The following is a 13091-nucleotide window of genomic DNA, read 5'->3' as shown; positions in this document are numbered from 1 at the left end:
CTAGGGAGACCAATTGCCTTCGAGTGAAACTAAAACGAGCCAATGAACATTGGCATGCAAGACTTGCATTTCGCGCCCCGCCTGCCAGTGCGGGTATAAAGGCGGAAGCGAGAGCATACACAAATCGCTTCGGAGCCGACCGGTGTGAATGAGCGTTTGGATAGTGTTTTCCCTAAGCTCAATGAGTCTGCTGTTTCGAGACCTCTCTGTGTTGGTGTTACGGCGCGGCAGTGATCTTCGCGAGCTCCCGGATATCAACTGTCACTTCACGCGATCTGCTTCTTTCAGAGAGCTGTTGTCACAGCTGGTATCTGGTTGAGTGCACACAGTGGGCTTGCAGTTTCCCCGCTGTGTTGCCGCGTTGATCCCTGCGTGCTTCAGCACACTAAGAGAGCGTTCTCTGAAAGAGTAACACGAGTGAAGATCGCGTCCTTTTCAGGATGACGTTTCACTCGTGTGTTTCTGGATGTGGTCAATATCTGCCAACGGTTGATGGTCACGATCGCTGCCTCTCGTGTTTGGGCCTCGCGCACACTGAGGCAGCGCTCGTGAAAGAGTCATGTTCCCACTGCGGGAACATGACCATCACGACGTTGAGATTGAGACTGAGAACCCTCAGACGAGGGGGAGTCCCTTTGGAGATTCCCCGATCTAGTTCTTCTTCTGGTTCAGTTCAGAAGAAGGCTACTTCGGCTAATCCCATGGGTGGTCTGAGAATTACAGTGAGGAATAACCCGCCGGGTGAAAGACCCCCACGGGCTCCTCACTCCATGCTGCCATCAGAGTCTTCGATGGAGACAGCCGGGCCATCTTGTGTGGCTCTGGTTGTTTCCTTCGGAGCTCCGCCGGAGGACCAGATGCCGATCGCTGCATCGGAGAGAGAGCGGTCATCTTCTGGGGATGACAACTCGGCTGCGTTGCCCCCTTCGGGTGTGGTAGCGTTGTCCGAGCCGGACCCGGAAATGGCTGGTATGCTTGCCCGGGCGGCCGCGAGTGTTGGGCTCGTGTGGAATCCTCCACCGTGTCCCGAACCCTCGCGGCTCGACGATTGGTATCTCGGGGCGAGCCGTGCTGGTTCTCAGCGCGCCGCCCCAGTGCCATTCTTTCCGGAGGTGCATGACGAGGTGACGAGATCGTGGACGGGCGGCCCGACACAGGTCGACTCCCTCCTCCACCCTCACCACTCTCGATGGCGGGGCAGTGAAGGGATACGAGGGCATCCCCCCAGTGGAACGGTCGGTGGCGATGCAACTGTGTCCCAAGACTGCGTCCACCTGGCGGGGTAACCCCACACTCCCCTCCAGCGCCTGTAGGTTCTCTTCCAGTCTGATTGGAAAGGCTTATAGTGCGTGTGGAGAAGCTGCTTCTGCCCTGCATGCCATGGCGCTTCTCCAGGTCCACCAGGCCAAAGCGCTCAGTGACATGCAGGAGGGTGGTACCGCCCCAGGGGTGCTGCAAGAGCTGCGTACGGCGATGGACCTCGCCCTCCGGGCGACGAAAGTCACTGCACGTTCCCTGGGCCGGGCGATGTCCACTCTCGTGGTCCAGGAGCGACACCTGTGCCTCACCCTGGCTGATGTGAAGGAGTCGGACAAGAGTAAGTTCCTGAACTCCCCCATATCCCACCGCGTCGCCGAAGAGCCCACCCTGGGATATGGGGGAGTTCAGGAACTTACTCTTGTTCCTGACGAAAGTCACTGCACGTTCCCTGGGCCGGGCGATGTCCACTCTCGTGGTCCAGGAGCGACACCTGTGCCTCACCCTGGCTGATGTGAAGGAGTCGGACAAGAGTAAGTTCCTGAACTCCCCCATATCCCACCGCGTCGCCGAAGAGCCCACCCTGGGATATGGGGGAGTTCAGGAACTTACTCTTGTCTGACTCCTTCATATCAGCCAGGGTGAGGCACAGGTGTCGCTCCTGGATCACGAGAGTGGACATCGCCTGGCCCAGGGAACGTGCAGTGACTTTCGTCGCCCGGAGGGCGAGGTCCGTCGCCGTACGCAGCTCTTGCAGCACCCCTGGGTAGGTACCACCCTCCTGCATGTCACTGAGCGCTTTGGCCTGGTGGACCTGGAGAAGCGCCATGGCATGCAGGGCAGAAGCAGCTTCTCCACACGCACTATAAGCCTTTCCAGTCAGACTGGAAGAGAACCTACAGGCGCTGGAGGGGAGTGTGGGGTTACCCCGCCAGGTGGACGCAGTCTTGGGACACAGTTGCATCGCCACCGACCGTTCCACTGGGGGGATGCCCTCGTATCCCTTCACTGCCCCGCCATCGAGAGTGGTGAGGGTGGAGGAGGGAGTCGACCTGTGTCGGGCCGCCCGTCCACGATCTCGTCACCTCGTCATGCACCTCCGGAAAGAATGGCACTGGGGCGGCGCGCTGAGAACCAGCACGGCTCGCCCCAAGATACCAATCGTCGAGCCGCGAGGGTTCGGGACACGGTGGAGGATTCCACACGAGCCCAACACTCGCGGCCGCCCGGGCAAGCATACCGGCCATTTCCGGGTCCGGCTCAGACAACGCTACCACACCCGAAGGGGGCAACGCAGCCGAGTTGTCATCCCCAGAAGATGACCGCTCTCTCTCCGATGCAGCGATCGACATCTGGTCCTCCGGCGGAGCTCCGAAGGAAACAACCGGAGCCACACAAGATGGCCCGGCTGTCTCCATCGAACACTCTGATGGCAGCATGGAGTGAGGAGCCCGTGGGGGTCTTTCACCCGGCGGGTTATTCCTCACTGTAATTCTCAGACCACCCATGGGATTAGCCGAAGTAGCCTTCTTCTGAACTGAACCAGAAGAAGAACTAGATCGGGGAATCTCCAAAGGGACTCCCCCTCGTCTGAGGGTTCTCAGTCTCAATCTCAACGTCGTGATGGTCATGTTCCCGCAGTGGGAACATGACTCTTTCACGAGCGCTGCCTCAGTGTGCGCGAGGCCCAAACACGAGAGGCAGCGATCGTGACCATCAACCGTTGGCAGATATTGACCACATCCAGAAACACACGGGTGAAACGTCATCCTGAAAAGGACGCGATCTTCACTCGTGTTACTCTTTCAGAGAACGCTCTCTTAGTGTGCTGAAGCACGCAGGGATCAACGCGGCAATACAGCGGGGAAACTGCAAGCCCACTGTGTGCACTCAACCAGATACCAGCTGTGACAACAGCTCTTTGAAAGAAGCAGATCGCATATCAATGACAGTTGATATCCGGGAGCTAGCGAAGATCACTGCCGCGCCGTAACACCAACACAGAGAGGTCTCGAAACAGCAGACTCGTTGATCTTAGGGAAAACACTATCCAAACGCCCAAAAAATAATCAGTTTTTATAAAAAATCTTTGAAAATCAAAATCTGGATTTGAATTGTTTATGTTATTATAACCTAAAGATGCTATGTGAAAGTTTGAAACAGAAAATATGGTTTTCATCGTGTTTAAATCAGAATGTTTATTTTTAAACCACAACCTTCTTGGAGCTTCTTTGAATGATACAACCCTCTAATGTCAGAATGTTTATTTTTAAACCACAACCTTCTAAGTGCTTCTTTTACTGATATTTTTTACGATATCTTTAGCATTTCTCATCCAAACAACGTCAAACTTGGCACTGCACTTACTCGTGCCCGTAGCGAGACACCTGTCGAGTTTGAAATCAATCAGACTAACGGTTCGAGAGATATGCGAAGAACATACATACACACACACAGACAGACAGACAGACAGACGTTTCTGTAATTTATAGATAGATAGATGTGCACTCAAACACACCAAACCAACAATTACTGTACTAAAAACACACTTAAAAACTGATTTTGCACGGGCATTTTGCACTAGTTCACAAAATTAACGGAATGCATAGCTGATATAAAAAATTGGATGACTAGTAATTTCCTAATACTTAACTCTGAAAAAACAGAGATTATAATTATTGGACAAAAAACTTCCTCACGTAATAATCTAGAATACTGTCTAACACTTGATGGCTGCTCTGTTAAGTTTTCGTCGTCGGTTAGGAACCTGGGTGTGCTCTTTGATACCAATCTTTCATTTGAAAGTCACGTGTATAGTATCTGTAAAACCGCATTTTTCCATCTTAAAAATATATCTGAATTACGTCATATGCTTTCATTGACAAATGCGGAACAATTAGTTCATGCGTTCATGACATCAAGGCTAGATTATTGTAATGCTCTATTGGGTGATTGCCCTGCACGCTTAATAAACAAATTACAGCTGGTCCAAAACGCAGCAGCTCGAGTTCTTACCAGAACCAGGAAGTATGACCATATTAGCCCAGTTCTGTCAACACTGCACTGGCTCCCTATTAAACATTGTATAAATTTTAAAATATTGCTGATTACTTACAAAGCACTAAATGGTTTTGCTCCGCAGTACTTGAGCGAGCTCTTAACGCATTATAGTCCTTCACGTCTATTGCGATCTCAAAATTCCGTATAATAACAAAGTTGATAATACCTAGAATATAAAAATCGACTGCTGGCGGTAGATCCTTCTCCTATTTAGCACCAAAACTTTGGAACAGTCTTCCTAACATTGTCCGGGAAGCAGACACACTCTGTCAGTTCAAAGCCAGACTAAAAACACATCTCTTTGACCTAGCATACACATAACACATTATAGACTTCTATAATTCCATATTAGGCTGCATAGATCAGGCCAGCCGGAACCAGGAACACTTCCCATAAATCCTGATGTACTCGTTACATCATAAGAAGAATGGCGTCTACGCTAATATTAGTCTCTCTGTTTGTACCGAGGTTTACCGCAGTCCGCCGGATCCAGGCCGTATCCAGATCTGATGAAGGACCTGCGCCTGGACGCGACGACAACCCAGTACCTGAAGTGTCAACCAGTCTTTCCGTTTACTGAAGTGAGGTGGACCCCGGCCGTATCCAGATCAGATGGTGGACCTGCACCTGGACTCAACCATGACGCATCCCCCCGATCTACATTTGTACATTTTAAAGAGGTCATATGATTCTATTTTAAAAGTTCATTATTTTGTTTATTGGGTGTAATAGAATAGGTTAACTTGCTTTTATGTTAAAAAAACACAGCATTTTGTTTACATACTGTATATTATTGCATAACCTCTATTCCCAGTCTGTCTGAAGCACAGATTGCTCTGACTGGCCAGCTGACCCAGTGCATTGTGATTGGCCAAAATCCTCAATGCACTTCCCATAATTGGAAACTCCAAGGCTTCTAAAGCAAATGTAAACACACAGTTAATAATGGCTTTGGTATAACCGAATCAGTTAGAGCCCGAAATAATCAAGCAGATAGACCAGAACCAATTTCTGCAAGCACGTCTAGAGCAGGGCTGCGTTTCCCGAAACCTTCTTAACGCTACGTCATTTTTAAGTTACACCTTAAGCTGTACCTTAAGTTACACCTTAAGCTGTACCTAAAAATAAATAAATAAAAAACAGATATAACAACAGAACAAATGATAAAGCTCGGGTTGCTGAATATTCGATCCCTTACTTCAAAAGCACTCATTGTTAATTATATTATTACAGATTATAACCTAGATGGGCTGTGTTTGACAGAAACCTGGCTAAAACCAAACAATTATATTACTTTAAATGAGTCCACCCCTTAAGATTATTGTTATAAACATGGACCTCGTCTCAAAGGCAAAGGGGGAGGAGTTGCTGTAATTTATAGATCTAGAGTATGATTACGAGAATGAGTAGGTCCTGCCACGTGTTGTCTAACTCCAGTAGAGTTCAGAATGTCTTTAAATGCCAATCCAAATGCATCTTTTTCGTTATCTACATGTATATTAAAATCACCAACAATTAGGACTTTATCTGCAGCCAGTACTAACTGATAGAAAATCAGCAAATTCTTTGATAAAGTCTTTATGGTGCCCTGGTGGCCTGTATACAGTAGCCAGCACAAATGTTAAACGTGATTTATCATTTACACTAGATAGCGTTACATTTAGCAACAACACTTCAAAAGAATTATATTTAAAACAAGACTTCTCAGTAATTCTGAAGATATTACTAATATTATCACATGGAATCAATGTTGATGCCGTTGAAATTCTGCAGCAGAGCGATGACATCTCAGATCATTATTTAGTCTCGTGTAAACTTAATTTAGCCTGGCTGCAAAGTCGACTCTGTGTTACAAATATGTTAGACCTATCACTTCTGCCACTAAAGATTGCTTTATTAATAATCTTCCTGATCAGCTTCATCATCTCAGCATCCCAGATAGCTTAGAAGAACTCGATATTGCGACAGAAACTTTTAACTCTCTCTTTTCCAGCACTTTAGACACAGTTGCTCCTTTGCCCTTAAAGAAGGTTAAAGAAAATAGTCTAACGCCGTGGTACAATGAGCACACTCAGGCCCTTAAGAGAGCAGCCAGAAAAATGAAGCGCAACTGGAAGAAAACAAAACTAGAGGTATTTGCTTTTCATGGAAAGAGAGCTCGATTGCATATAGAGAGGCCTTAAAAGCTGCTAGATCTGCTTATTTTTCAACCCTATTAGAAGAAAATAAACAAAACCCTAGGTATTTATTTGAAATAGTAGCTAAACTAACGAAAAATAAATCCTCAACCCCAGACGTTTCCAAGCAGCACAGCAGTAATGACTTTATGAACTTCTTTACTAACAAGATTGATAATATCAGGGAGAAAATTATAACTATGCAACCGTCTACTACAGTATCGCATCAGGCAGTGCAATGTAGTCTCCTTGAAGAACATTTTTATTCATTCATTGTTATAGGAGAGGAAGAATTTACTAAACTCGTTAAATCATCTAAATCGACAACATGTATGTTAGACCCTATACCGACTAAGCTACTGAAAGAGATGCTTCCAGAGGTCACAGATCCTCTACTTAATATCATTAATTCATCTTTGTCACTAGGATATGCACCGAAAACTTTAAGCTGGCTATGATTAAACCGCTTGTTAAAAAAATACAACTTGATCCTATAGAATTATTCAATTACAGGCCGATCTCGAATCTACCTTTTCTGTCAAATATACTAGATAAGGCAGTATCCTCATGTTCCTTTTTAGAAAGAAATTATATCTGCAAGGATTTTCAGTCAGGATTTAGACCGTACCATAGTATGGAGACAGCTCTCATTAGAGTCACAAATGATTTGCTCCTATCATCTGATCGTGGTTGTATCTCGCTATTAGTGTTACTCGATCTTAGTGCTGCATTTGATACTATTGACCACAACATTATTTTAAATAGACTAGAAAATTATGTTGGCATTAGTGGAATTGCATTAGCATGGTTTAAATCATACTTATCTGACCGTTATCAGTTTGTAGCAGTAAATGAAGAGATGTCTTATCGATCACAAGTTCAGTATGGCGTACCACAAGGCTCAGTACTAGGACCACTGCTGTTGTTCACTCTGTACATGCTACCATTAGGAGATATCATTAGGAAGCATGGCATTAGTTCCCTTTTGTTCGGTCACTCCTACATCACGTCGGTAGGAGTTACCAACGAATTGGGATCCCGCTAGGGAGACCAATTGCCTTCGAGTGAAACTAAAACGAGCCAATGAACATTGGCATGCAAGACTTGCATTCCGCGCCCCGCCTGCCAGTGCGGGTATAAAGGCGGAAGCGAGAGCATACACAAATCGCTTCGGAGCCGACCGGTGTGAATGAGCGTTTGGATAGTGTTTTCCCTAAGCTCAATGAGTCTGCTGTTTCGAGACCTCTCTGTGTTGGTGTTACGGCGCGGCAGTGATCTTCGCGAGCTCCCGGATATCAACTGTCACTTCACGCGATCTGCTTCTTTCAGAGAGCTGTTGTCACAGCTGGTATCTGGTTGAGTGCACACAGTGGGCTTGCAGTTTCCCCGCTGTGTTGCCGCGTTGATCCCTGCGTGCTTCAGCACACTAAGAGAGCGTTCTCTGAAAGAGTAACACGAGTGAAGACGAGTGAAGGCAGCGATCGTGACCATCAACCGTTGGCAGATATTGACCACATCCAGAAACACACGGGTGAAACGTCATCCTGAAAAGGACGCGATCTTCACTCGTGTTACTCTTTCAGAGAACGCTCTCTTAGTGTGCTGAAGCACGCAGGGATCAACGCGGCAACACAGCGGGGAAACTGCAAGCCCACTGTGTGCACTCAACCAGATACCAGCTGTGACAACAGCTCTCTGAAAGAAGCAGATCGCATATCAATGACAGTTGATATCCGGGAGCTAGCGAAGATCACTGCCGCGCCGTAACACCAACACAGAGAGGTCTCGAAACAGCAGACTCGTTGAGCTTAGGGAAAACACTATCCAAACGCCCAAAAAATAATCAGTTTTTATTAAAAATCTTTGAAAATCAAAATCTGGATTTGAATTGTTTATGTTATTATAACCTAAAGATGCTATGTGAAAGTTTGAAACAGAAAATATGGTTTTCATCGTGTTTAAATCAGAATGTTTATTTTTAAACCACAACCTTCTTGGAGCTTCTTTGAATGATACAACCCTCTAATGTCAGAATGTTTATTTTTAAACCACAACCTTCTAAGTGCTTCTTTTACTGATATTTTTTACGATATCTTTAGCATTTCTCATCCAAACAACGTCAAACTTGGCACTGCACTTACTCGTGCCCGTAGCGAGACACCTGTCGAGTTTGAAATCAATCGGACTAACGGTTCGAGAGATATGCGAAGAAAAGACATACACACACACAGACAGACAGACAAGACAGACGTTTCTGTAATTTATAGATAGATAGATGTGCACTCAAACACACCAAACCAACAATTACTGTACTAAAAACACACTTAAAAACTGATTTTGCACGGGCATTTTGCACTAGTTCACAAAATTAACGGAATGCATAGCTGATATAAAAAATTGGATGACTAGTAATTTCCTAATACTTAACTCTGAAAAAACAGAGATTATAATTATTGGACAAAAAACTTCCTCACGTAATAATCTAGAATACTGTCTAACACTTGATGGCTGCTCTGTTAAGTTTTCGTCGTCGGTTAGGAACCTGGGTGTGCTCTTTGATACCAATCTTTCATTTGAAAGTCACGTGTATAGTATCTGTAAAACCGCATTTTTCCATCTTAAAAATATATCTGAATTACGTCATATGCTTTCATTGACAAATGCGGAACAATTAGTTCATGCGTTCATGACATCAAGGCTAGATTATTGTAATGCTCTATTGAGTGATTGCCCTGCACGCTTAATAAACAAATTACAGCTGGTCCAAAACGCAGCAGCTCGAGTTCTTACCAGAACCAGGAAGTATGACCATATTAGCCCAGTTCTGTCAACACTGCGCTGGCTCCCTATTAAACATTGTATAAATTTTAAAATATTGCTGATTACTTACAAAGCACTAAATGGTTTTGCTCCGCAGTACTTGAGCGAGCTCTTAACGCATTATAGTCCTTCACGTCTATTGCGATCTTAAAATTCCGTATAATAACAAAGTTGATAATACCTAGAATATAAAAATCGACTGCTGGCGGTAGATCCTTCTCCTATTTAGCACCAAAACTTTGGAACAGTCTTCCTAACATTGTCCGGGAAGCAGACACACTCTGTCAGTTCAAAGTCAGACTAAAAACACATCTCTTTGACCTAGCATACACATAACACATTATAGACTTCTATAATTCCATATTAGGCTGCATAGATCAGGCCAGCCGGGACCGGGAACACTTCCCATAAATCCTGATGTACTCGTTACATCATAAGAAGAATGGCGTCTACGCTAATATTAGTCTCTCTGTTTATTCCGAGGTTTACCGCAGTCCGCCGGATCCAGGCCGTATCCAGATCTGATGAATGCCTGCGCCTGGACGCGACGACAACCCTGAAGTGTCAACCAGTCTTTCCGTTTACTGAAGTGAGGTGGACCCCGGCCGTATCCAGATCAGATGGTGGACCTGCACCTGGACCCAACCATGACGCATCCCTGAAGTGCCAGCCTCATCAGCCCTGTGAAGGCCTCATCGACACGACCAATCTGACTTCTGACCTGTAATGCTGCCTGGATCATAATCATACACTGTTCGCTCGTTGGCCAGAGGAGAACTGGCCCCCGACTGAGCCTGGGTTCTCCCAAGGTTTTTTTCTCCATTCTGTCACCTGATGGAGTTTTGGTTCCTTGCCACTGTTGCCTTGGCTTTTGGCTTGCTTAGTTGGGCACATTTAATATTCAACAATATTATTGATCTGCCTTATTTAGGGTGGACGGACAATGATGCAATTTTCTTCTAGAAACAAACTTTGTTGTATTATTTTCATGTTATCAATGTGAAGCTGCTTTGATACAATCTGTATTGTAAAAAGTGCTATATAAATATATGGGGCGCCGTTTGTAAAGCGGCTCACGCTGAAAATAACAGCAACATTTTGTCACATTTAGCTTCAAACAATGTTTAAAAAACTGGTATGAATTTTTGATGGTCACTTTTTAGCACATTTACAACAATATTTGTCAACTTAAAGAAATTTTAAATACTTAAATCTAAATATTAAATGTTACACCTAAATGTTAAATGTTAAATCTAAATGCTAAATCTAAATGTTAAATCTAAATCTAAATGTTAAATCTAAATATTAAATCTAAATGTAAATGTTAAATCTAAATGTTAAATCTAAATCTAAATGTTAAATCTAAATCTAAATGTTACATCTAAATATTAAATCTAAATGTAAATGTTAAATCTAAATGTAAATGTTAAATCTAAATGTTAAATCTAAATCTAAATCTAAATGTTAAATCTAAATGTTAAATCTAAATCTAAATGTTAAATCTAAATCTAAATCTAAATGTTAAATCTAAATCTAAATGTTGAATCTAAATCCGGTTACCGGCATTTTGAATTTGCATATTAGTTAAATATTTAGTTTCACCTGAAACATTTAGATCAACATTTAGATTTAACATTTAGATTTAACATTTAGATTTAGATTTAGATTTAACATTTAGATTCAACATTTTGATTTAGATTTAGATTTAACATTTAGATTTAACATTTAGATTTAGATTTAGATTTAACATTTAGATTCAACATTTTGATTTAGATTTAGATTTAACATTTAGATTTAACATTTAGATTTAGATTTAGATTTAACATTTAGATTTAGATTTAACATTTAGATTTAACATTTTGATTTAGATTTAGATTTAACATTTAGATTTAACATTTAGATTTAGATTTAATATTTAGATTTTAGATTTAATATTTAGATTTAACATTTAGATTTAGATTTAGATTTAACATTTAGATTTAATATTTAGATTTAGATTTAACATTTAGATTTAGATTTAGATTTAGCATTTAGATTTAACATTTAGGTGTAACATTTAATATTTAGATTTAACTATTTAAAATATCTCTAAGTTGACAAATATTGTTGTAAATGTGCTAAAAAGTGACCGTCAAAAATTCATACCAGTTTTTTAAACATTGTTTGAAGCTAAATGTGACAAAATGTTGCTGTTATTTTCAGCGTGAGCCGATTTACAAACGGCGCCCCATATAAATAAAGGTGACTTGACTTGACAAATTAATAAAAGAAGAAAAATATGTGGTTTGTGACATGTAACAAGGACACTGTAAAATAAAGTGTTACCTTTTTTTAGTGCTTACTGTATTATGGAAATAATATACTCTAAAATAATATATTTTAGTACACTGTAAAAAATGTTACTGCTATTTACTTAAAAAAATTATGGTAACAATATTACACATAATATTTTTGAGTAGTTAAAGCTTGATTTCTTTCATGGAATCTACCTGAATAAATCATGTAAAATGCCCTAATTTATTTAGTCTATGACATATGAATTAATTTTTTTTTAGTGAAATGTGCTTTATTATTTGAAGTATTTTTTACTCTCAAAATTGTGTGAAGTCAAGTGAATGGATATGATCTGTTTATATTTAACTTTGAGATATATTATTTTATAAAAAAAAGACTATGCTGCTAGGACAGCACAGAATCAGACTTGTTACTGCACTATTGTTAGCAGAATTATTGCTACATGTATGTAACAATATGCTTCAGAATATTTAAAAAATGCAGTTATTCACAACCTAACCATAAGCCCTACTCTTCTGCACAGTGGTAACGATCAAAACTTTAACATAATAGAAACTCTTTCAAATGTCAAACATACCTGAACATTAAACATTAACAGATGTTTCCCTTTACTCAAAAACACATGAAATAACACTCAATTTCAAGATTTACTCTCCATGTCCAGCCATGTGCAAAGCATGCTGGGAACAAACAATGGTGTCTCTAAATAAAACCGCATAAATGAGCTAATTCTCTTAAAATAAATAGGTAGCCCCTTTTACTTAATTTTATGAGGTTTATCAGTTCCTCATTTCAAGCCTTAAAATTGTGTATGTTTCCTTAAAAAAAATAGGAAAATGCATCTCTTGGTGTTATTAGTGAAATGTTCTCAATATTTTCAACAAAACACTGAACCACAATTTTCTTAATAAAATATACATAACATTTTTAATGATCACCTCAATTTTTTTTAATGAAAATTACAAGACACATGATTCATTTTTTACAGTGTATAAACTGATTGTAATATTTTTGGACAGTTAAATGCAATTAAATGAAGAATATTAGAATTTAAATGCAGTTAGCTGAAATTTTGTGCTTTTTTGACACACTTAAGTAGGACTTAAATACATATTTGTGTAATTTTATAATTACTTATATTTGTCTTTGTTATTCATTACTTATATGAATGTACTGACAAAAGCATTAATAATGAACTAAAATATAAGGTCATTAATGCCATTTTTTATTGTCATGTATTTTAACATTTGCAGTTTTGTACATTTAAAATACATTAACTTTGAGATAAAACAGGACTAAATCAAACATTAAGCTTTTATTGTTAAGGCCTGTTCACAACAGGAACAATGACTGTAACATATATTACTATGAAACACCAAAGCATGAAAAGCAGGCTGACATTTCTGGGTGCCTGCCGCTTTAAGACTCTGTTCAAGTTCAACAGCATAGTTTAGCCCAGGGGTTCCCAAACTTTTCCATGCC

Source organism: Abramis brama (genome assembly GCF_963993115.1).
Source record: "Abramis brama genome assembly, chromosome: 9".
NCBI lineage: Eukaryota > Metazoa > Chordata > Actinopteri > Cypriniformes > Leuciscidae > Abramis > Abramis brama.
This window is presented reverse-complemented; position numbering follows the sequence as displayed.